Source organism: Lissotriton helveticus, chromosome 3_2, assembly GCF_964261635.1.
Source record: "Lissotriton helveticus chromosome 3_2, aLisHel1.1, whole genome shotgun sequence".
Taxonomy (NCBI): Eukaryota; Metazoa; Chordata; class Amphibia; order Caudata; family Salamandridae; genus Lissotriton; species Lissotriton helveticus.
The window spans coordinates 148748566-148773876 of NC_136062.1; the positions used below are offsets into that span (position 1 = coordinate 148748566).

The 25311-nt window shown below is 45.2% G+C and overlaps 1 protein-coding gene across 6 annotated transcripts in view; it reads left to right on the top strand.

Annotated features, from left to right (window-relative positions):
• The first annotated feature begins 11375 nt into the window (after positions 1-11375).
• ZNF592 (zinc finger protein 592) overlaps positions 11376-25311 on the top strand; it is a 424279-nt gene continuing 410343 nt past the window's right edge. For 2 of the 6 annotated variants that reach the window (XM_078684941.1, XM_078684942.1), the window contains exon 1: positions 11401-11528. The gene's annotated coding sequence lies outside the window, so the exon portion shown is untranslated. Of the gene's footprint in view, positions 11529-11625; positions 11865-17140; positions 17202-25311 lie in introns of those variants that run through there. The other 4 variants (XM_078684940.1, XM_078684937.1, XM_078684936.1 and 1 more) reach the window with 4 other exon arrangements.

Sequence of the window (25311 nt, forward strand, 5' to 3'; positions counted from 1 at the left end):
GGCCCAATCCTTTTCAGGCAACGCGGTGAGAATCTGGAACTCACTTCCGCCTCAGCTCTGGATCACCACCCAGGTCTTCAAAACTGACCTCAAGGTTCTCCTCCTTTAAAGACACTTCCAAATGTAATTTACGCCCTCTCTATTACCTGAAGGAAGACCTTCCATTACAGAAAATTCTATTCTCCATGACTATGGAAGTGCCTTCCCAGTGTGTTCTTGTGGTCTGAGTGTCTGCCAAGTATTGCAGCACTATCCTTCTACCTGTGTTTGATACTCTTTTGTAGCTTGCACACGTCACTTTTCTCTTGTAACACACTGTTTGCTACCTCTTACATTTTGCTTGCTTTAGATACTTGCACAAGTGCCACCATTGCCTACGTAACGTTTGTTCTTGTGTTTGCAGTATTATCCTTCTACCTGTGTTTGGTACTCTTTTGTAACATGCACACGTCACTTTCCTCTTGTAACACACTGTTTGCTAACTCTCACATTTTATTTGCTTTAGATACCTGCACAAGTGCCACCATTGCCTACGTAACGATTGTTCTTGTGTTTGAGTGTCCTCCATTTATTGCAGTATTATACCGCTACTTGTACTTTGTATACCTTTGTAACCTGCACACGTCACCTTTTCCTCCTATTATGTAGCGTTTGCTACCTCTTGTATATTGTTTGCTCACATTTGTCACTTTTGACTCACGCAGCTTAATGTTTGCTGTTGTAATTTGTTCACTTGTAAGTTTCTCCTCATGTACCATTACTGTTCCTTTTGTGAAGCGCTCTGACACCTTCGGGTAAAGTCTGTGCTATATAAAAACGTATATATAAATAAATAAATAAAGGCTTGAAACTTTACTGCAGACATTGCAATGGCGGCACTCGCGACTTAGATTTAAACATCTAAAACTAAAGCGTGGGTTCAGCGATTCCTTCAAAAGTAAAGCAATCGGAAAAAAGTGTGCCTTTTTCTGATTTCTTTACTTTTGAAGCAATCGCAGGACCGGCATTTTAGCTTTAAATGTTTATAGCTAAAGTGGCGGTGCCCCATTGTAAAGTGAAGTAAAAAAAAACTCAATAAAGAAAATAGTGCTTGCAAGACTAAATAACATGTACATTGTAAGAACCGAAGTAGAGGGGCCAGAAGCCATTGGAAGTTACAAATGACGACATGGCACCACTAAGGAGGGACTAAGGAGCCTATTAAGGAATCAGACGGCCGTATTTACAAAGGACAAAGACAAAAGCCAATGAAAGATATGGGCAGTGGAGTGGGCGGGGCTACTCTTCCATACTGAACTACCACAGATCTTCGCAGGGCAGCGCTTGCGTGCTGGCTCAGACTCGACCTAAATAGGAGGGGTTCTAATAATAGTCTCTGGGAAAGGAAGATATTACACCCACTCTCCCCCAGATACCACCGGGGTGTTGGAAGTGAACACCCCCTCTGCAGTTAAGGCCGCAGAGGTAAAGAAGCTTAAGACGGTGTTGCCATTGACACAGACATTGACACTAGTTCAATTTATTCCATAGTATGTCATCGTTCAGCCTCCTGGTATCGGTAGAAAGGCGGTGGACCCAGCATTGTTCTTTCATGAACAAAGTGTTTTTGTATCACCAATTAATGGGCTCTAGGATGGTCATTTGAGGTCTTCTGGAGAATACCTGTGAGGCCTTTTCCAAATAGATCAACTCTCTGAACCCTTTCCTGAGATTCACAAAGACTGTTTCTAGCAAGGAACTCCAATTCTAGGATCTGAAAATACAACTAGACTGGTAAGTTATCTAGCACAACATACAGAAGAAGGCGGACTGCAACTGCCTTCTTCATTACGAGCGTCATAATACAAGCATTGCAGCACTGGCTCGACGAATAGCGCCGTAAGATGAAGCATGACACCCCCTTCAGTGTATGAGGGCAATCTGATCTCATCATTGGGATTCCCCTGAGACCTTCTGTTCAGTTTCTGGATCCACCCTTGAGTGGTTTGATGTTTTCTCCCTCCCCTTGGGAACAGCACCCCTCCTTTGTGTATACATGTTCCTAGGATTGTGGGTGCTGAACCTCTCAAACAGCTCCTTGCCCTGCTTTTCATTACTAGCCAAAATGTGGAACTACAATTATAATTGGAGGTGGGCAGGGAGTAGTGGTAAGTCCATAACATAGCTACCAGGCCATTTTGTAGGGTTACTGACTCCTTATGCCAGTCAGGGCTTTTAAGCAGGAGCACTTTGTGTTCAGGGAAAAGCACAAAATGTCAGGAGCATTACAGCAGTCCTTTTCATTTACACTGGACTAAAGGAGCTCCTTTCCGACTGTCATCTCATTACACAGCACTTCTAAATTTCACACATAAGCACACTAAAATTCTGGAAATGACACACACAAGCAATCTGAAAACTTTGTAGCTATGTTTTAAGATCTTCTTAAAGTGTATCATTGCTCAAATGGGTGTAATTTATGATATTTATATGTTTCCCTCGTCTTCATTGCCTAATTTTGCTCACGACAAAGTGTCACTCATAGTCGTTGAATGTCACTCATAATTACACTGAAATTATGAAAATGTCACAGATTAGCAATGTAAAACCTTGGCAGCTATGTATAATGTTGCTAAGTAATAATCTGGGCCATGTACAGGTTTTACATGACTAGTCACACTGAGGCCATGCTGGGCGGGGAGAAGAGAGTGTGAAAAGGATGAGAGGTCATGCTGGGAGGCCTGGTCAGATGTTGAGGCCATTTTCACTTTGACCAATACGGAATTAATTTCAATAGTTAACTTTCCAGCTTACCTGCACATGCCCCCGTTATTCAGACAGTGATAAAAGTATTTTCAGGAAAGATCTGTGCTCTAGTAACATCTTTGACTTATCATAATTTAGCACTGAGGGTTAATGTGCCTCTTGCAAAACAAAACGTGTTACTTGCAGATCACACATTTGTTTTTTATGTAGATAGGTAAGTGGGTTACTGCTTTTATGTCAGAGGTCCTTTTTTTACTTGCAGTTCATAAGTTACAGTCCTTTCACTGTAGCATAGTGAGTTTTGGGTTAGCATCAATGTGATGCATACAAACTGCAAGGCCTAAGAAAGCACTGCGTTATCTTTTTATTGGATCTTTCTTAGTTCTGAGGTGGCTAAAAAAGGTCTATTTTGGTCACTGTAAAGTCTTATAAAGAGTGAATAGAGATTATTATACACTACTGGTTCTATTAAAAACAAGCATTGGCAAAAACCAATAGGTCTCTGCTACGCAGGCTGTCAATGTTTTAATCACGTTGGACAGCAATGTAGCTACTGTGCTGCACGGCTGAAATTGGGGAAAAAAAGCAGTATGACGCAGCCAGCGGTGTCCTGTCATAGTGCTTTTTTGTGCTATGGCTGGTGGTTGGGGGAAAGAACTGTCAATGAGGCGAGGAGCAAGCAACAGCAGGAGGGGTGGAAGGAGGGAGTAATGAAAGTTAAAAAAAACTCTATGACACGCCCAGCACTGCCCACATCTTAGTGCTTTTTTATGGTTATGGCGGGTGGGTGAGGGGGCAACACAGAAAATAGAGGGAGGATGGCAGGGGAAAGCAACAAGATGGATACTGGATGGCGGCAGGCAGCAAGACATACAGCAGGAGTGGGCAAGCAACATGATGGATAGCGGAAGAGGGCAAGCAAAAACACAGAGGGTCGGGGAACAAGCAACATCATGTAGGGTGGAAGGGATAAAGCAACAATCCAGAGGACAGGAGGGGCAAGTAACAGCACAGAAAGCAGCTGGGGTCAAGCAATAACATTGAGGGTGGAAGGGGGCAAGCAGCAACACGGACAGGGAGTGGGGGCAAGCAACAAAACAGAGAGGTGGAGGAGCAAGCAACAACAGCAAGGGTAACAAAAGTACACAGGTAAAAGAGAGACACTGGCAGAGAGAAGTACAGGAGGGGGAAGGCCTACACAGACATGCACTTTTATGGAGTGCTACAACAAAAAGAAAACATGAGCTCCAAAAGTGCATGCAGTAGAAGGACACAAGTACTTGGTCATGTGTCAGGCGAGGTACAAACACAAGGAATAAAGGAGCCCGACACGCGCTGACAAATGAGAAGCAAGCAAATGAGAATGATGATGAAGCCATACAAGGGTAAGCAATGGGAGGGCTCTAAACCCTAAGTTAACAAAATGTGTCACAAGCGACAGTGCATGCACTCTTTCAAGTGAGACCTAAACTTTTGGCAGAAACAAGGCAGAGCTGCCACTGAAAATGAGAGCTTTTATTCTCTCAAACCCTTCTGTAGTGAATCATGGAGAAGAGGAAAATTCAGAGTTGCTTTTTTCTGTTTTGTCATTGTAGGTTGTTTTCCCAAATTTCCTGGCCTAGCCCTTTCCCCATAGTTTTGTGTTCAATTTGAGATTTATTTGTCTGGATCAGAGACATGACTAATTAGAAGTAGGGATCTCTTTGTGTTGTACAAGGTGTTGATACTACTATAAGTATTCAGATTTTACCTCTGTGGTATATCCAGTCTTGACAAATGATACTGACCCTGCCAGCACTAAAATGCTGAATACAAGATTTTCTAGCTATCGCAACAAGAATTTTAGATTCTATTAAGGACACGGAGGCGAGGATTATGCTTTCTCATTTCTTTACTGCACCAACAGCAGCCAATAAAAAGTAAACTACAATGAGTAAAAAACAACATTTCCCATGAGGCTTTGAACCACGCCTCCATAACAGTAACCAATCACAGTAGTCACAAGCATATAAAGTATAGAGAAACTAATCTGGCCTCCTCTTTCTTTGCGCGAACAGTCTAGTCACAGTGAACAAGTCTTTAACTCTCAACAGAGAGAACAGTTCCTTAGGACTTCTCAACTGAGAAAAAATCCATAACCATGAGGAATCATCTTCCACCAGGAAGGAGCAGCAGCAATCCACAGAAGGCAATTAACTCTTGTTGGAGTCGTTTCCTGAAACAGAAAAAGAAGTTTGAGAAAAGAAGCCCACAAACTAATAATTCTCAGAGGGTGGGTACAAAGTTGATAAACAACAGCATTGTAACAACTTTACAGTTACATAACTGTCCCAACGGGTGGGATAATCCTCGCCTCCGTGTCCTTAATAGAATCTAAAATTCTTGTTGTGATAGCTAGAAAATTTTGTATTCTATGGCAGGACCGGAGGCTTCTGATTATGCTGGTTCAAAGCTCACCAATCAAAGCTCGTCAATCACAGCATCAGAAACATGAGGAATAGGTTTATAATAAAACACTTTAAACATTGAGTCCGAAGACCAATCAGCCGCTTTTAGGATATCCTCCAAGCGGGAACCCAACAAATAGGCCTTAGAGGCCATCGCACCTCTAGCTGAATGAGCACCATAAGCAGATATATCAATGCCAGCTTCCGACATAATCCACCTAACCCATCTGGCCAAGGTAGCCGCAGCGACAGGCTTGAAGGGTTTCTGCACAGATATCAGTAACTGACCTAAAGGATCAACTCTGTGTGCAATAGTACGCTCCTCGTAGCATTTGAGACACTGCAACACACATAGCCTGCTGTTATGCGGGAAGGCTGGGTATTCAACTGAACGAGACATGATCTTAGTTCTACGTGAAATAACAAAGGAGACACCCTGAGGAGAAAACATCCTACCAGCCAAATCTAAAGCTCTGACATCTGAGACCCTGCGACATGAAATGAGACACAAAAGCATAGTGAGCTTGGCAGAGAGCTGTTTTAAAGATAAGTCACTATTATCGGGCCAGGATTCCAACAAATTAAGCACTTTTGTAACATCCCACATTGTGGAATACCTGGGCCGAGGAGGATTGGCCACACGCACGCCTTTAAGCAACTTACAAACCAAGGGATGCATCCCCACAGGCTTACCCTCAATGTGGTCGTGACCAGCAGAAATTGCAGACCTGAAATTATTAACCGACCTGTAAGCCAGGCCTGAAGCTGCACGTTCAGACAGAAAATTCAGAACATCAGTCACATGTGATCCCACGGGATCCACCTGTTTCGAAAGGCACCAACCCACCCATTTCTTCCAAGATGCAGAGTATCGTTTCCGGGTGGAAGGAGCCCACGCTTGTTGCATAAAGCTGGAAGCTTCTCGTGAAAGGCCTGCAAGGCATTCATGTCTCCGGAGAGCGTCCACACCATTAAGGTCAATTGGTTCTGCAGGACTAAGGGATGGCAAACTCCCACTGGATCCTGCAGAAGCGTCGGGAAGAATGGGAGCCGGAAGGGGAGATACACAGATAACTCCAACAGTGTGGGAAACCACGACTGAGTCGACCAGAACGGAGTCACCAACACTATTGTCGCCCTCTGCCGGCGCACTAAAGCCGCAACTCGTGGAATCAGCGCAAACGGAGGAAAAGCATAATTCCTCCGTTGGCCCCAATGGTGAAGGAACGCGTCCGTCCCCATCGCCATCGGCTCCGGTCTCCAACTGTAAAATAGGGGAAGATGGGCATTGAGGCGAGAGGCAAACAGGTCTACTTGACAGGGGCCTCGCATAGTCATGATCTGAGAGAACAGCGATGGGTGAAGTCTCCAATCGCTGAAATCTCGGAGAAATCGGGAATTCCAATCCGCCACCTGATTGAGTTTCCCCAGAAGGTATTCCGCTACCACAGAGATCTTGCGATCCAGGCAGAAGTGCCAAAATTCCTTCGCACTGTGGACCAACATCCGGGACTTCGTCCCCCCTAAGCGGTTGATGTATCTCACCGCTGAGATATTGTCCATTCGGAGGAGTATACAGCAATTGCTCTTCAGCGGTGAGACAGACCTGATGGCAAAGGACCCTGCCAGCAATTCTAGACAGTTTATGTGTAGTGAGAGTTCGTCTGCTGACCACCGTCCTCCTGTGGTAAACTCTCCACAGCGAGCGCCCCAGCCCCATTGACTGGCGTCTGATTCAACGACCACATCTGGGGCTGCGCCGAAGATGGCTCGGTCGTTCCAGGCTGACATGTGTTCCAGCCACCATTGGAGTTCCTCCCGGGCCTCGGGGGAAAGAGGGATTAGGTGATCGTAGTGAAATTTCCTCTGTAGGTAAAATATTTTTAGTCTCTGCAGGGCCCTGTAATGCAAAGGGCCGGGAAAAATGGCTTGGATCGACGAGGCCAGAAGGCCCACAATCCTCGCCAGCACACGCAAGGAAATTGTCTCCTTGGTCAAAGTGGACTGTATTTCCCTCTTGATGGACCTGATCTTGTGAAGGGGAAGGAGCAACTGAGCTGAAACATAGTCTATCAGGAATCCAAAAAAACCATCTGCTGATTCGGTATCATCACCGATTTCTTGGTATTGACCACGAATCCCAGATACTGCAGCAAGGACGTCATCCACTCCAGGTGAGTGAGAAGAAGGGACCGGTCCTGGGCTAGGAGGAGCATGTCGTCTAGGTAAACAATGAGACGAACTCCCATCTCCCGAAGTCGAGAGATCACAGGTTTGAGAAGCTTGGTAAACACCCAAGGGGCCGAGGACAGACCGAAGGGAAGCACCTGTAACGATACCAACGCCCTTTCCAAGGGAATTGCAAATATTTTTGATGAGAGGGGCAGATGGGGACCGTCAGATAGGCATCTTTTACATCTAGTCGGACCATCCAGTCGTTCTGCAACAGGAGGTCTCGTAAAAGATGGATGCCTTCCATCTTGAAGTGGCGATAAGTTACAAAGGGGTTGAAGTCTCTCAGATTTAATACAAGGCGCTGACCGCCTCCTTTCTTTTGAACTAGAAAGACGTTGCTGCAGAAGCCTTCTGGAATTAAGGGTCCTACCGCAATAGCCTTTTTTGTCAAAAGCTCTACCAGCTCTGAGTCGATAAAACTCTGTTCGAGACGGGAAAAAAGGAGAGGCTGAGGGGGCAAGGGTTGCAGGGGACATTCCACCATCTCTATCTCGTAGCCCTGGACGGTCTGAAGGATCCAAGCATCTGCAGTGAGACTCGTCCAATTCATTACAAAATGACGCAACCTTCCCCCTAGAGGGACCAAAGGACACAATTGACTTACCGGAGGACTGATTGTCAAAGTTTTTGTAACCTCTGTTGACCCCTCGATTGTAGCGGCCTCTGAAACCGCGGGATCTTGACGGGTAAAAACCAGCTTGGTCCGGTTCTTGCGTGTACCCCCTGCCACGCCTAGGGGCGTACCCTCTTTGAGGACTGGAATTCGAATAGCGGCCGGTCGAGCGTCCTCTGCCACGTCCGGCCCTATTAGAGACCTGGTGCAACACCCTCTTCAAGGACGCTTGAGACTTATCCAGGGACGCAAACGTATTGACAAATCTAGCAATGTCCTTCACAAAGTTGTCTCCAAACAACTGTCCTTCCGCCAAAGGACCTGGCTCCGAAGAAGCCAGCTCTACCAACTGAGGGTCGATCCGGAGCAAGACTGACTTCCGTCTTTCAGAAGCCAGAGCACAGTTGGCGTTACCCAGCATGCAAATGGCACGTTGCGCCCACCCCGCAAGGACTTCAGGATGGATGGCATCACCTGTCTCTTGAGCTTGCAGGGCCAGTTCCAGAATTTTGGCCAAAGGTCCCGAAAGGTCAAGGACCTTATCTTGGCACGCTCTGAGCACGCGAACAATCCCTTTTTTGGGGTCGTTCTTATACTTTTTAAGGAAAGTGGTCATGGAAGGATCGATGTCAGGGGTGACGGCCACCTTGTGGGCCAAATCGGGACGGGGGCACTCGGACTTAAGGCGAGCTCTCACCTCTTTATCAAAACCTTTACGGAGATGAGACTCCAAGTATTCCGCCACAGCAGGGGGGGGACCCAATCGGAGGACCTAGGATGTACAATATCCGTTGGGTCAAAGGAGAAGGGCGAAGGAGTGACGGAAGGGGAGGCATGTTTACACTTTTTAGTGCGTTTACGTGGAGCCGCATCCGAGGAATCTGTATCGGTGCCAGTGTCCGTAGTAGTGACATTTGGGGGGGGGGAAGGGAGGGCACGAGGCTTGTCACCAGTGGAAGACTGTTTGACATTATAAAGCTTATCATAGGACTGGGCGTGGGGCCAGGTCGAATCAGAGGCCACCTTCTTTGGGGGAGGGGGGCGGGAAGGGTCCAGGCCAGGGAGGGGAGAGGCTTACCAGGGACTAACAGGTCCAATTTCTTGGCTAGTGGAAGCAGGGCCGAGGAAAGGGCTTTATCCAATTTAGCGTCTAGCTTTTTGTCAATGAGATCCTCCATGGATTCCTCTTCATAGTACTCATCATTGCCCTGGTAGTCACACGCAGTACCCTCTTCATCGCAGTATTCCGTATCTGCCATAATCAAGGGGAATTATTCAATTCCAATCCAAGTCCCCAGAGGGAAGCACAATTGCCAACCCAGGAAGGGTGTCGAACAGGGGAAGTGCCAGGCGCAGGAGCCGGAAATACCAAAGATGAAATAAATAATCAAGCCAATAAGTCCAATGCTAGGACTAATGGAGGTAAAAAAACCCTTATCCAGCTCTGGAAAGGGTCTCCAAAAATTGCCCCACTTCCACACTCACTGGGAAGTAAGGGGTTAATATATCAGACCTCCGTTGCCAATTGAGAGGGAAAACGCTGTTTTTATCATGTCCAAAGCGGCCCCTCGGCTCCTGGCCAACTGCGTGATACCCCACTTCAGCTGGGGGCAGAGCGTCTCAATCGGCCCTTTGGGACGAGCGGCGCGCTCATCACAGCGTGCGCGTGCCGTCGAAGACGCACGCCGGGCCGCAGACGGCTCCGCCGAGCGCCTTCTTCCCCGAGGGGGGGGGCCAAGTCCTTCCTAGTCGCGGACCGCGGAGAAAGGCATCCGCGGCCGCCAGCGACAACAGGACACAGCGGGGACCTACGGGCGCAACACGCGCTCCGGGAAGGGAACACTAAAAGACGCGGAGCGGGTCCGGGAGGCCCCGCTCCGAAGTCGGGAAGAGTAGAACGCCGCCAGAGGCGAATGGCAAGAGAAGCACAGCGCGACCATAAGCAATACGGTAAACAAGGCAACACAACAATAAGTTGAGCAGAGCAATAAATGAAAAACGCCAAAGGCGATATAAGCAATATAAGGCCTATGAAGCAACAAGTCAAACATATAAAGTAAGGAGCACTTATCTGGGCTGCGGAGCAGCAAAGAAAGAGGAGGCCACATTAGTGTCTCTATACTTTATATGCTTGTGACTACTGTGATTGGTTACTGTTATGGAGGCGTGGTTCAAAGCCTCATGGGAAATTTTGTTTTTTACTCATTGTAGTTTACTTTTCATTGGCTGCTGTTGGTGCAGTAAAGAAATGAGAAAGCATAATCAGAAGCCTCCGGTCCTGCCATAGAATTTACTCTACATTTCTCCAAGGTCACACTCCTCGAATCTGGGTCACTTTTTTGGAGGGGGTCGGGCCGGGCCTATTTTTGGTCCTATTCCAACCCTGCTTGCCTCTTAGTTCCCTAATGATTTAAAAAGTATTCCTTTTAATAAGTACTTCTCAGTACATTGCTATGACGTACCAATGTCAAAGCAACCACGTTACAAAAATATACTTTTTTCAATTTTGAAGAAACTTTATATTTTATGTGACGTTTGCAGTATAATTTACATAGTAAACATTTTCAGGGCTCGGCTCGTGCACCGACTCCACGAGCCCAGCCAGACCCTGAGCTCGGTTCTGGCTCCGCTCGCCTGTCAATTTGTTGTCTCGCCCACCTGTTCTAATAGAGGCACTTTTATTTTGGTACCTGGGCCCATCTCCTGTCCCAGTCCCAAATTGGTATTCTGCTATTAGCGACCCAGGTGTTAGAAACTAAGACCAGCCAGTAAATATACAACATACAGAGGACTTTGAATGGACCTGACTAGTGGACAACCATCTACAGTGCCTACAAATAAAACCAAAAAAACGGGGGAGGTCCAATTACTATCAAAACCCTGTGTGCAATGTTTTATTAGCAACACATCGAAACAGAAAAAAGTCACTAGTACAAAGCAGTAAAAGTGGTGGCCATCTTGGAATGTGGGCGCATTTCGTTGAATATTAACTAGTTTTCTTCAGAAAAAGCTGTCAAACACTTTCTTTAGAAAATATAAGTCATACAAATTAAATGAGAATTCTTACATGCAAATGGGTATCAAAAAGATTAGGTAGAACAAATCCATTTTTTTTACTGCTGCAACTCTGTCCATGCAATTCCATTATGAGGTGCTTGCCCGTTATGTAATGCGTTGTTTCTTTGAGAACTAAGTTTTAATTCAATAAATGTAAATAAACGCATAATTGTTTTTAATTGTTAATTACCGTCCATTTTTTCAACTATGTTCGTGGTATTTGACACTAGGCTTGTTTTGGGCTTCGTTTAGTAGAACTTACGCCTGTTTTGGGCTTCGTTTCATGGGGCGATCGTGCTTGCTCTTGGATTTCAGAGGTGGAATCACTGGATCTACAGTTCGGGGTTTGACAACCCAGTCTGTCTGATCAGTCCGCACTCGGAGTGGCACTCGGAAGAATTCAGTGACTTGCTTGAATGGGAGTGGTCCTGGTAAGTTGTCCTAGGCAGATATGGTTTCACTTGGCTCAGGTTCGGATCACCTTCTCTTGGCGCAATTTGTCAACGGAGAGCCACCCGGCCCGTTCTTGTTCATGTTCGCGTCATCTCCTGCTCCACTCTCGCTGCACCGACCTCCGATTCCTCACTTGTACTTCGGGTCTTTCCCATTGCATCTCCCTTACTCCGTGGCGCCAGTTGGTGGAGGTCTCCATTGCGCGCAAAAAGACCTTCACAGCTTCCTCCTTGGCTTCTAACTCTCCTTCTCAGTTCCTGCGATCTTAGTCCCCTTTTGGGCCTGGTTCGTTGGCCTCTGTCACAACGAAGGAAGTGAGTATTTACATCTTGCATTCTCACCTGGTTCTCAGTCATCACTGCTGGGTGATGGGACTTGGTTGTTGCACCACAGTTCGGGATGAGATTTGGCATTCATGATTAAAGCCTGCTCAAGGGGAGGTAGGCAGAGGCGTTTAGGGGCTGGTATTTTGCAGAGGGCTTTAATAGTTGTGATGCAATGGCAATAAAGGGACAATAACACTGTTGGCGTCTTTTTTGTGTGAAGATACTCTCATGTTGTGTTGTAGTTACAACTGTATGTGCAAAATATTACCCCCCCGTAGATTAATATCTTCAAATTATCCAGCAGATGATGCATTCTGTGTCACATGTAATGAATCCATAATTATGTAGAAAACATAGTATCAATAGAATCCCATAATGCCAGTTTCCCTTCTGTATTTGGATATGTATCAGAACGATGAGAAAAAAACTGTTTTAACATGTCTATAACAAGCTCATTGTGCATCTCTACAAACATGTTTTACCTTTTACATTACTAGTCTGAAATGTTCTGTGTCACAATAATTATTTAAAATGTTTAAATGAATCAGAATAGAAAAATGTCCTAGAACCTAATTACAAAACACTTCACCTCTCCGTGGCGATTCGTAAATCAGGGCTTTTGACTTGTGTGAGCATTTGTCCCTTAGTTAGAATTACAAGGAGTTTCCTAGTTTCGACATGAATTGTGCCCATCTTTCCACTTTGGCCAGTTCCAGTTACTTCTGTAAATAATGCTTTACTGGGCTCTGATAGACATATGAGCATGTTTATTTTTGATAACCAAGTGCTATGGGACCCTCACTGTTTTTCGGTGAATGTAGAGATTCAGTAAACCATCAGCAGTGTGGGTACACAGTGCACCTTCGTGTAACTAACAAGAGGGTACTACGTACTTAGTTGCTGGGACATTTCTACCCTCCCTTAAAACGGTAATTATTGTTGTCAATGAGAGTTTGTCCTCAGTGACAGCTGATAGTGGTGAAGGGGCTGTTCTCGCATTTATTATACAGATTGCCTTAAATTATATGTTGAAGAGTAAAACAATAACCCCCAAGCTATGTAAGGTAATGTACACACTGCCTATTTTTCATTCCATCCACTTAGCTTATTGAAAAGGTCAACCAGGACCAGTATTTTTAATGATTTAGGACACATTTTATACTGTGACAAAAGGAGAGATATAATCAGTGGTGGTTGGTGATATTTGAAGGTGGTGGGACGTAAAAGTTGGGAATGACTTTTACATAGCAAGGATGTGAGCCAGCTTATTTGACAAACATAGGGTCCTCCTTTAGAGAAAATTTGAAAAAAGATTGGCAAATGGTGAATCGTAAAGCAAATTAATTTAGTAGTAAAGCAAATCTTATTGAGCAGTGGGAATGTATCATGTTGAAATATTAAACACATTCGAAATGGCCCAGTATCAAACTGCATCAGTATGTTCAACAGTTACTGTAATGTGCAAACTGTAAAGTGTAAAAACTTCAGCCCTTTAAAGTGTGTTCTTGCTCAGTGTCTTTCACTACCGGTGGCATCAACTTTGGAAGAAAATGCTCCTACCAGGTTTGGGTAAGCACCCACAGCTGCAGGCTGCAATCAGTTATAAAGAAATATGTGCAGACAGGTCTTTAAGTGGGACAAAAAAAGTGGGAGGCTCTCTAAAAGGAAGCATGTAACATACATTTCTGTGATTCCCATAGTGTGCCAACCGACCTGTAAGATGGTTTCTATCTGAAATGTAATTGCATCCGGATATAAAACACAACAACTGACATACACCCCAAACCTGTCAGTATGATTGCATTATTTTCAATGAATGTTAGCTGTTTAAGATGAATGAGTAACAACAATGATTTGTTCTGAATAATTAACATTGTAAATGTGTCAGTTCGGAAATTGAGTCTGAATTAAATAGTATTGAGGCCTGTGGAAAGAGTTTTGGCCTTCAGTTAAATGTGCTTTAAGTTAGATATGCATGCCATTTTTCTCTGTAAATCTCATCCATCTTTAACCGCCTCTCTTCCTCTTTGGCACCCTCTTTTCACTCTTCCCCAAAATGCACTTCCTCGTATCTCTAACTTCAGCCCCCCAGCATAGACTGCACTCATTCACATTTCAATTCAAGTATTTTATTGTTTGTGTAAAATATTACAATATATGAAAGACAATAATTCATAGTGTCACAAATATATTTAACAATAAAAATCTGACTTCAAGATAAAAATAGGCATTTGCAATGCAATAGGTCTCGCATTTGCGAGAGTTTAAGTTATTGGCATTGTAAATGATAATGCCTTTTATTTATGTTTTAAAAACCAAGACATAAATAAAAGGCATTGTCATTTACAATGCCAAGAGGTTAAACTGTTGCAAATGTGAGACCTATTGCATTACTGTAGCTAGAATGAAGCAATTAAAACACTCAGCCTAATTAATTGTAAATATGGGAACTATTTAGGAAAAAATGTAGACCTCTAACCTGCAGCAACCCATCCCGGGTCACAAAGAAATATGCCAGGTTAAAACACACACACACACACACTCACACCAGTAAAATGCAGAACTCATGAAGTCACAGAGAAGACGAGAAGGCAGTTTGTCAGGCTGAGCAGTAGATCGTGACCTCGAGGAATTTCAGTCTGCCACATTCATACTCGCCATTTCTCTCAGCTTTGCATTTTCATAATCTAAAGAATTGTAGCCACCTTAAAAATGGGCATCTGGTCTCCTTGACAACATGCACTTACCTGCTTGCCATAGACCCAGCGCAGCACCTGCTTTCTAATTCCCCGCAGGACCAATCCCAGAATTGGAAAATAAGAACTAGATAAGTGGACGGCTACTCAAGCGCCCTTTTTTTTCCCACCGTGTCTGATGGCAACTTGTTATCATAGTCCTACGGCCCGTCACGAGCTGCATCGCTAATCCCTACTTCAAGGACAAGGCGCGATGCCGGGGGAGGGAAATCTCTGGTATGTGTCGGGGGCGGGGTGGCGAGCTGGATATCGAACATTCCTCAGCGCACAGATCACTCTGGCATTGAATATACTTAGAATGCTACCGATGCCCGCGCATGGCGGAATACTTGTATTCATTAGAGAGCGAGAACGGACTTCAGCCGAGAGGTTTTAAAACGAGCACTACCACAGAGCTTTAGAAGCTAGAATGCTCACTGACATTCAGCGGGGAAGCCAGCAGCGCCTGACAGCAGCTGTGATGTCTCCGAGTTAAAACGAGAAACGCAAGAGCAAACGGTTGTGACGTAGACTTTTCTCTTCTGAAGTAAAATGTTTCCTTCTGAAGTAAAATGTTTCTTATCTTTATGGGGCCATGTGTTTGGCCCCATAAAGATAAGAAACCTTTTGCAGCAGAAGGAAGGCAGACGAGCCAGTCCAAGTGGGCCTCTGTGAAAGAGAATAGTCTAAGTCACAGAATGCTCTTTCCCAATGGCTGGCCACCGTTTAGCATAAACGGTGACGTCGGCCAATGGGAAAGAGGGGCGGGGCTTAAAACCCGTACCGAAGCGCCTCTAAATCATAAAATCTCGCCAGCGAGACCTAAACATACATTAATAAGTTATTCAAAATCATCCATAATATAAAATGTAGCGGCACATAATAACACATATCTCCTAAGACAAATTAGGCGCTACATACGTCCTATATTATCTTGCAGATTAGTCTAACGGATCTAATATCTTCCTTATCATCAATGCATTTTCTACAAAAGCTGTGCTCAAAGCTATGTCATATATTTGCTTGTCTACAGGTTTGTATTCCGCAATCGTTAAAATGCCACTTAAGTATAGTTTTTTTTTTTTACAGAGTTTTATTTCGTCCTTCAAATTTGAGCACATACATAGCAAGTGAATAATGTTCTCTTCTCCAATTTTACATATACTGCAAGGCATAGAGATCCATTGTTCTAAGCCATGGCATTACATGAAATGTAAAAGACCAAAACGTGCTTTTAAAAAACGTTTTTTTAGCTTTGAAGACCAAGGAGTTCCTAAATATGATTGAGCTTTCACTGATGCATACCCGTTCATTAGTGATCATGCATGCGTTCTTTTTGCAAAAAGATCTTTATCTTTATACAGTGATAGAGGTTTTGTTATTTTATTAAAAGCTTTCTTAAATGATTCTGCAGTTATCGGCATGTCCCAGATCTTTTATGCGCTGAATATTCATCCAAGGTAGCTTGTAGAAGTCCTCATCTTAGGTAAATCCCCCTCTGCATGGGACGACTCCTGGTGGCCGGAAGCCCTCGGAAATGCACCCATCCCGACAGACCACGCACGGAACCTTGGCGTCATCCTGGATTCTTCACTCTCAATGAACAAACAAGTCAGCGCCGTAACCTCTTCCTGCTTTAACATTCTTTGCATGCTCAGAAAAACATTTCGCTGGATCCCCTCCGATACAAGGAAAACAGTCACCCACGCTCTAGTCACGAGCCGACTGGACTACGGAAACACCCTCTACGCAGGTACCACCGCTAAACTCCAGAAGAAACTACAACGAATCCAAAACGCCTCAGCCAGGCTCATATTAGACATCCCACGCAACGAACACATCTCTGGTCACCTTAAAGACCTCCACTGGCTACCCGTCAATAAGAGGATTACTTTCCGACTGCTTACCCACGCACACAAATCACTCTACGACATCGGACCAGATTGCCTCAACTCTCGACTGTCCTTTTACACCCCCTCCCGACAACTTCGCTCTTCCAGCCAAGCCTTCGCCACTGTACCTCGCATCAACAAGACCACCATGGGAGGCAGATCCTTCTCATACCTGGCTGCCAAAACATGGAACAACCTAGCGTTCAGAAAGCAGCTTAAAACGTGGATATTTGACAAATAATCCTCCTCCCCTTCCTAAGCGCCTTGAAACCCTCTGGGTATGTAGTGCGCTATATAAATGTTATGACTTGACTATGACTTGACTTGTAAATATTTCCAAAATTTAGGTTTCTGATTTGTTCGTAATTCCTGCCATTGCAAATTGGACAATTGATTTAAATTATCCATTTTTATTCTTTTCCACACTTTTCTGAATTGGCCTTTCCTTACAATTAGCTGGTTAGTTAGTTAACCCAAATTCTAATCTAATTTGGGCAGGCGATGCATTGAATGGTAGGTAAAAAAGTGATATGAAGGTTTTCGTCACAGCATTTTTAATGATTATAGCGTCTTTGCTGCACAAAGCTTTGCTACTATACGTTAACGTAGGTAATCATTTTGCTGATATTACTTTTAGGAACGGGAGGTAACTCGGTCACCCTAAGGACTTCTGCAAGGTTCTGAATGCTGTCAATAAGGTATTTGTTTTCCTTTGCATATCAACCTTGTGTGGATGGAATGATCATTTATCGTCAAAGTACTCCCAAATATTTGTATGATATTACTTGTTATAATTGCAAGTTTTGGAGGTACCATTTGTGCTTATACTTTGTCTCTGGTTTATAGTAACCGCCATTATTTTTGACCAAGTGTCATCTATAACCATACCTTTTGCTAGAGAATATGTTGATATCCTATTTATCAGGTGTTGTAACCTGGCCTTTGTCTGACTTAATAGGATAACATCATATGCATGTAATAGGTTTGATATGTGAGTACTAGCTAATTTTGGTGAATAGGCGTTCACCTCGTCCATCGCTTGTGATAGATCGTATAGAAACCGGTTAAAAAGCAACGGGGCAAGTACTCACCCTTGCTTTAGGTCCATGGACGTTACAATTTTCTTTGAAACACACTAGCCATCACCTAACCAAACTCTAACCCAAGTATTTGAATAGAGTAGTTGAATCGGTTTCAAAAGGGAAGATGGTATTCCTTGCTCTTACAACTTTTGCCAGAGTAACTGCCTATGCACACAATCAAAGGCTGATTTAAAGTCCACAAAGCACAGATATAATGGTTGCTTCTTTGATATATATTTGTCTATTATGTACTGATAAAACTAGTAGATTCGTTGCAGTTCCCAATCCTTGCATGAACCCCGTTTGATTACGTGAAATTATCTGTATCTCATTTTCCCATGCAGAAAGATTTGACAGTAGGACTCCTGCAAAAAGTTTGACATCTGTGTCTTGTAAGGTCATTAGGCGGTAATTACCTGTCCAATCTCCCTTTTTATGTATAGGTGATATCAATGAACCCTTCTATGTTTCTGGTATTGATGTTGATTTGATGACTTTCTTGAATACTTTTGCGAGATATTCAGTCTAACGGCAGGATTTTCTTTGTATAATGCAAACGGAATCCCATTAATTTACATACTTGATTTTTCAGCTATGTCAACTTCATATTCCATGTTCTTTGTTACAATGCCTGCATCATTGGGCCTAGTATCCCTTTGTGTGATTTCCCAATTACCATTTAGATGTGTTGTTAGGTATCCAATCCAGTCAGCCTCACTTAATGTAGACAATACTGATGTTTTGGTAGATCGTGATAGGCCATTTATCACTTTACAGGAGTCTCTTGAGTTAGTCTTTTTATTTGTATGTAGCACTTTAGCCCAGAGTTCCTATTTTGCTTGAGTAGTTTTTGCATGCCAAAAAAACTTCTGTTATTCATGGTTAGTACTTTTTAATTTAAATAGTATGATCGTATTATCTGGACATATTTTTTATCTGTTTCAATATCCTACTACGAGTTTTTTTTAGGATACGAGTTGTACATGATAATTTGGTTTTATTTCTCACTTCAGCTTTATTCCTTCGGTGTTGTTCGTAGTAAGGTTTTGAAGCAAATGTAGTTTTTTTTATATAGTCCTCCCAGATTTCTATTCCAGTCTGGGGTTCCTCCTCAAAGCTTTCCTCGACAAGTTTTAGAGACAGTATATTGGTAGAAACCTTGGAGTTTTCTTTGCCGTACAGTCTTCTGTAATTAACTGTTCCCATCAATTTGGGGGCGGTTGCAATATTTTTTGTGTTGTATAATTTGCAACTTCATAACACATATTTGCTGGCTGTGATCACTAGCATTTGATTTCTCTATGTGAAAGGATGATATCTTGAGTAAATTCAAAGATAGTATTATCAATTCTTGATTTTATTGTCATGAAAGTAAAATGTCCATGCTAGTGGTATCTTGTAGACACCTCCTGTTTAACATTCTTAGTAATGTGTCTTGTGTATACCTTTTGATGGGGCCTACTTATCAATGTCTTTTCATGATTATCTTTATTTGGGAGAAAGTTGATGTCTTCTATATCTTCAGATGTGATTTTTCCTAAAGAAGTGATTACTTTAAAGAGACATAAAATATTTCCTCGATTTAAAATATCATGTCTACCCCTGGATTGGTATTCTGGTGTAAGTTGGGTATTACCATCATTGGTTGTTTTTTTACTTCTGTCAATTTACCATGGTTGTTTTATTCTTTCTTTGATAAATTCATTTGTAAGTTTGTTGTCTCCAAACAGCCCTTTAGAAACGCGATAGCCAAGCGATAGCCAGATCTTCCAACCATTTCGGGCCAGAGAAAAGCGCCCATGCAGATGGAAATAGTAAACATTTTTGGTTTCTGGGATTCGAGCGGTTCTCCCTGGTTCAGCAATATGGCGTCCACTGCTGCCTGATTTCGGATGTTAAGACCCCAGTTCTTCATTGAGCCTATGGGATACACACGGATGCCGTTTTGGAATATAATTTAATATGTTACTTTGAGGAAGAAATCAAGCGAAAATAGAAGTTTAGCAGGGTACCAGTGCTGCAATTAGACAAACAATCCTCATACTTTTATGGAGGCAACCGGAAAAAAAAATGATTTCGTTCTTACCTAAATAGGATTTCAAGTAACACACAGAGGTGGTAAATATATCCCAAAAAAACGCAGAGCATTCAACTCCGCAATGAGTTCTGAATGTATATCACGTAGAGATCAAAGTCAGAGTAAAGCCTATTATCCAAGATGAGCGCTATGCAAAAGTGAAAAGTTGGCATACAACTCCAGATGTTGTCAAAGGCTCCCTGATTCATCTGAATAACATCCAATTTAACCTCTCTATAACACGCATCAAGAAAAAAGTGTTTGCTGATTTTCGAAGAGCAACCCGAACTTTGAATATCAATTGGAGTATGTTTTTTAAATGTTGCAACGTGACCCATTCACCAAAGGCCACCTATAAGACTTGCGAAGATTCGGTGTGCTACGTTGCTCCTCGGGGAAATGTTTAGAGTTGGGGTGTTTCTCTCTGAAGTCTCGTTTTAATAGTTAAAGAATGGTGCTCATTTTATCGACCTCGGAAGGATGAACATCTTAGTGCTGCTAGCAGGCGTAGGGCCTCGAGGCTTCAGTGAAGAGTAAGGTGAGCCTCCCCCTTTGTCAGGTAGCGCACAAGCAGCAGGGGTGTCATTTGTCTGCAGCAAACAGACCCCTGGAGAGCAGGCCAGAGACCTTAAGGCGCTAACAAAAGGAGCGCTCGGGCGGTGTTTACTCGGAGAGAACGGGGCTGGCGCTTTGTTGGAAGGAAGTAAGCACACTCCCAGCACAACGGCCATTTGTGTACTACATTGCAGAGAAAAGGCTGTGTCCACACACGATACACGATATAAATGGGCAAACCCTCGTGTGCACCAGTGAGGGACGCGCAGGACCCGCGTGTGGACACCAGCAGCTGATCCCCCAACAGGTACTGGTGCGTGTGTGCACGTGTCTGTGTGTGCCTGTCTGCGTGCTTTTGTCAGTGTGTATGCATGGCTGTGTGCGTGTGTCAGTGTGTGTGCATGTGTCAGTGTGTTTCCATGTGTGTGCGCACGAGTGTGTGTGTCTTTATACTTAATACAGCGCGGACCAGGACTAAAACACAAGCATAAGTGCGCACTCGTGAAGTTAGTACGACAGAAAACCGTCCTGCTTTTAAGAAACTACTGCAGATCCCACGTGGGCGACTCTGAATACGTGTGTGTGTGTGTTTCACAAAAATTGCATGTAGTTTCAAAGCGCACCTTCACGTAAAGTAGCTGTGTCTTTTTTATAGATGAAGAATTGTGCTCATTTTATCGACCTCGGAAGGATGAACATCTTAGTGCTGCTAGTTCATTTTTGCACTCTGTCAAGTAAACTCCAGCCCAGTGCTGCTGTTCATAGTGGGGCCGCATATTAACGTCAGTTGGGCTAAAAGTGATCCCCGGGCCATACTTTGAGAATCCAAGTTATAGAACACGCATTCTCAAACAAGCATTTGCAATACAATAGGTCTCGCATTATTAAAGTTTGAGCTATTGGTGTTGCATTATTTAGCAATGCCAATAGCTCAAACTTTAATAATGCAAGACCTATTGCATTGCAAATGCTTGTTCCTACTTCCTGCTGTTCATTAGACCTGATTTGTAGATTACATTTTAAGTCCTCAAGTATAGAGCTCATCACATACGGTATTGTTGCCAATTTATTGATTAGAGGAGCACATGCACAATCAGAATATGAGTCTGTAGCTTGTGCTCGCAATATCAAGTTGTTTAATGTTGCCAATTTCTGGTCTATACCAGCCACTGAATTTGCCATGACATTAAGCCACGGGTACTCACAAACTTTCTCTCGGGGGCCAAATTTACAGTGTGGTTTGTGTCCGAGGGCCACACCAGTGGGGGCGGGGTCAGTGGGGGAGGGGGCAGGGCTAGAGCAACAAAAAAAACTGTGGCCATGAGGTTGATCACAGGTACTTGCAGCAGACTCCTTCGTTCACTGAGCCATCAGACCCGGCATACACACATTTCTCTATCTCGCTCTCTCTCTCTCGCTCTCTCTCCTTGTCTTCCTCTTTCCCTGTCTTTCTCTTTCTCACTCACTCTGACTGTTTCACTCCCTTTCACTCCCTTTCACTCCCTTTCACTCCCTCTCTGCCCCTCTCTCTGCCCCTCTCTCTGCCCCTCTCTCTGCCCCTCTCTCTGCCCCTCTCTCTGCCCCTCTCTCTGCCCCTCTCTCTGCCTCTCTCTCTCCCTCTGTCTCCCTCCCCCTGTCTCCCTCCCCCCTGTCTCCCTCCCCCTGTCTCCCTCCCCCTGTCTCCCTCCCCCTGTCTCCCTCCCCCTGTCTCCCTCCCCCTGTCTCCCTCCCCCTGTCTCCCTCCCCCTGTCTCCCTCCCCCTGTCTCCCTCCCCCTGTCTCCCCCCCCTGTCTCCCCCCCCTGTCTCCCCCCCCCTGACTCCCTCCCCCTGACTCCCTCCCCCTGACTCCCTCCCCCTGACTCCCTCCCCCTGACTCCCTCCCCCTGACTCCCTCCCCCTGACTCCCTCCCCCTGACTCCCTCCCCCTGACTCCCTCCCCCTGACTCCCTCCCCCTGACTCCCTCCCCCTCTCTGTCGCCCCCTCTCTGTCGCCCCCTCTCTGTCGCCCCCTCTCTGTCGCCCCCTCTCTCCCTCCTCCCTCCGTCTGTCGCCCCCTCCCTCCGTCTGTCGCCTCCTCCCTCCGTCTGTCGCCTCCTCCCTCCGTCTGTCGCCTCCTCCCTCCGTCTGTCGCCTCCTCCCTCCGTCTGTCGCCACCTCCCTCCTCCCGTCTCCCTTCTCCCTCCTCCCGTCTCCCTCCTCCCGTCTCCCTCCTCCCGTCTCCCTCCTCCCGTCTCCCTCCTCCCGTCTCCCTCCGTCTGTCTCCCTCCTCTCTCCGTCTGTCTCCCTCTCTCTGTCTCCCTCTCTCTGTCTCCCTCTGTCTGTCTCCCTTCCTCTCCCTCCTTCTGTATATTTCCTCCCTTTCCCTCTGTCTCCCTCGTCTCCCTCCCTTTCCCTCCCTCCCTCTCTCCCTCTCCCTCTCCCTGTGTCTCCGTCCCTCTACCTCCCTCTGTCACCCTATTGATCTCACCTGTGTGTCAGCCCGGACAGCTTCCCGGGCACACACAGCCGCACCCGAGCACTTCACAGGTCTTTAAAAAGACCATTTGCATGTTAATGAGGCTTTGTTGTATTTTACCTCTTCTTAGGCCCCATGCAGCTCCACTTTGACTATCACTGGAATCACCCGGCAGCCGGCCCCCACAGAGCAGAGTCTCTTAGACTCGCGCTGCTGCAACCAGCAGTGTTTGCAGACACTTTTTTTTTTTTTTTAATACACGGGTACGATGACTGCAAGGTCCGCGGGCCGCCAAGGAAGGCTTGCCAGGCCGCTGGCGGCCCGCGGGCCGTACTATGAGTACCCGTGCATTATTAAGCAAATCGATTTGTACCTCCCATTTTATTTGATTGATATTTGAGCGCTTCCAATGTCTGGTATGAAGTTGTATAGAATATGGCCCCAACATCTTGTTTGCCAGTTGACTTACATTGCGATGTATCTTTAGTACCAATTGAAGGATTTAATCTTTCTTCGTCTGTCTATTTTATCATACTCAAGTAATGTTCATCGCTGCGCTTATGATTGTCACATGGTGTACGTCAAAACTGCAAGTTATCGCCTTTTATTGCAGGTTCTCTTTTTATTTCTTGATGTTATTTTATCTCTCCTTAGAGGTTGTAAAAAAGTAAACTGTTCTCCATATCAGATCTCGTCACAGAGTTTAAACCTGGGAGGTTCATGGTTCCACTTATTACATTGTATTGTAATTACAGAACACCTGGTACTGCTCATCTGTGATTTACCTGGTTTATTTCAGGGGAAAAGGGCATTACGTCCACCTTAGTTTTACGCTTTTTAATTTCTACTTTAACTTCCAAAGGGAGTGGTACCCCCGATATCAGAACTTTCTGTGGTTCACTAGCGGGTATTTCGGATAAATGCAGATATTCTTGTGTCATTTGTATTGTTGATGCTATTGTTAGCATTTCATGTTAGTAATGTGCCCTCACCGCCCGTTTGATCTCCTACAGTTTCCTCTTTCCTGTAATGTTTTTGGGTAAACATACTTTGTGGTACCGTTGCCTGATATAAAGCTTGTATCTTACTTTGTGGTTTCATTGGAGATTGTAGGCAAGTTGTTTCTGCCTCCTTTTGTACTGATAACATAGCTCTGATGAGATCTTTCATAAAATCAAAATATTTACGAATTTTCGTTGATTTTTCAAACGTATGAAATCTGCGTAATTAAAGATTGATTTGACCCTGTAGTTTTTGCTTTAACTTTTTTTGAAGTTGTTGAAGCTTGAAGTTTTCTTTTTTCTTATTGGGGGAAAATGTGGTCTTTCTTTACCCGAACACATGCTTCTGTATTGCAAAAAAATAGTTGTCCTACTATTCTTGGGTATGATCACTGCCAGAAATGGTAATGGCGGTGAAATTATCAATCTGGTAATAGCCTTATATTTATATGCCTGTAGGCGGCTAGAGTGAGACCTGCGAGAGTCTATAATCTGACAAATGGTGTAGAAACTACAGCTGGTTGCATTTGACTCTTTTCAGTTCGCTGGAGCACACACTTAGCAGTCACCAGATACTGGCAACCACGCTTGCGATGCTTATCAATGCTCTACAACAGCGTAACACTTTCAGGTGCAAAGATGAAGGCTAAGAGGTACAGAGCAGACTTAAGTGGCATGTGGAAAAGTATTGCACCTAGTATCTTGATGATGCAGTGCCAGTAGACTACTGGAGCAAATCCTTGGTCGTGATCAAGTGGTGCCCTGCTATCCCTGCTTTTTAGGTTTCGCTGGAGGGCGGAGCTCTTAGCTCCGCCTCCAGAGAAATCTCTTGATTTCAGTAAGGAAAATGGAATACGCCCCCCTGTCCCATTGGCTAGCTCCATAAATGGAGGCTAGCCATTGGAACAGAGATCTGTCCGTCAAGGCCGGACCAGATTCGGGGGCGTTCCCGCGATTTTTTCCCTGGGCGTTCCCTCTGTGTAGTCATGCAGCGGTGGGCGGAGTTTCGTTTTTTTTTTAATGGGTTTGTGCCCGTTCCCACCCCCTCCCGCTGTCCGTGTCCCCCTCGTCCACCCGGCATCTGGACCGTTTTGTGGCCGATCGAGTGCCCACCTCGATTGATGGTTATCTTTAAAGAGCCGGTGCCCACCCGGCATTTGCCCGTAAAAATCAGCCCCCGCCTGCCTACCTAAGGAGAAGGGCCGCTGCGCTGCCCGCAGCGACCCGGAAGTGGTTGGCCGGCCGGCCGGCCAATCCCAGCGCGGCCGGCCGGAAGTGCCCGCCCCCGCAGCCCGGGGGGAAGAAAGAAGAATCATGGCGGCCGGTTTGCAGGGCTCCCGTGATGCGAGGGAGCCCTGCTGCATCTAGGAGAGCCCAGGAGGAGAGGAACCCCGCCCGCGGCCCCAAAGCGACCGCCGGAGGAGTGCTGCAGGGAGCAAGGCTCCCGTGTGAGGAGGAGAGCCCCGCCCGCCAGAAGACAGTCGGTGAGTGCGGGTGCTTTCAAAGAGCATTCTTGCCGTGTGGATAGCTGTTGTGTTGCCCCTGACTCACGTGGCCGGACAATGGCGCCCACTCAAGATGGCCGCTGTCGCTAATAGGAAGTCCAGGGGCACCGCGTAAGGGTTGGCAGGCTACTA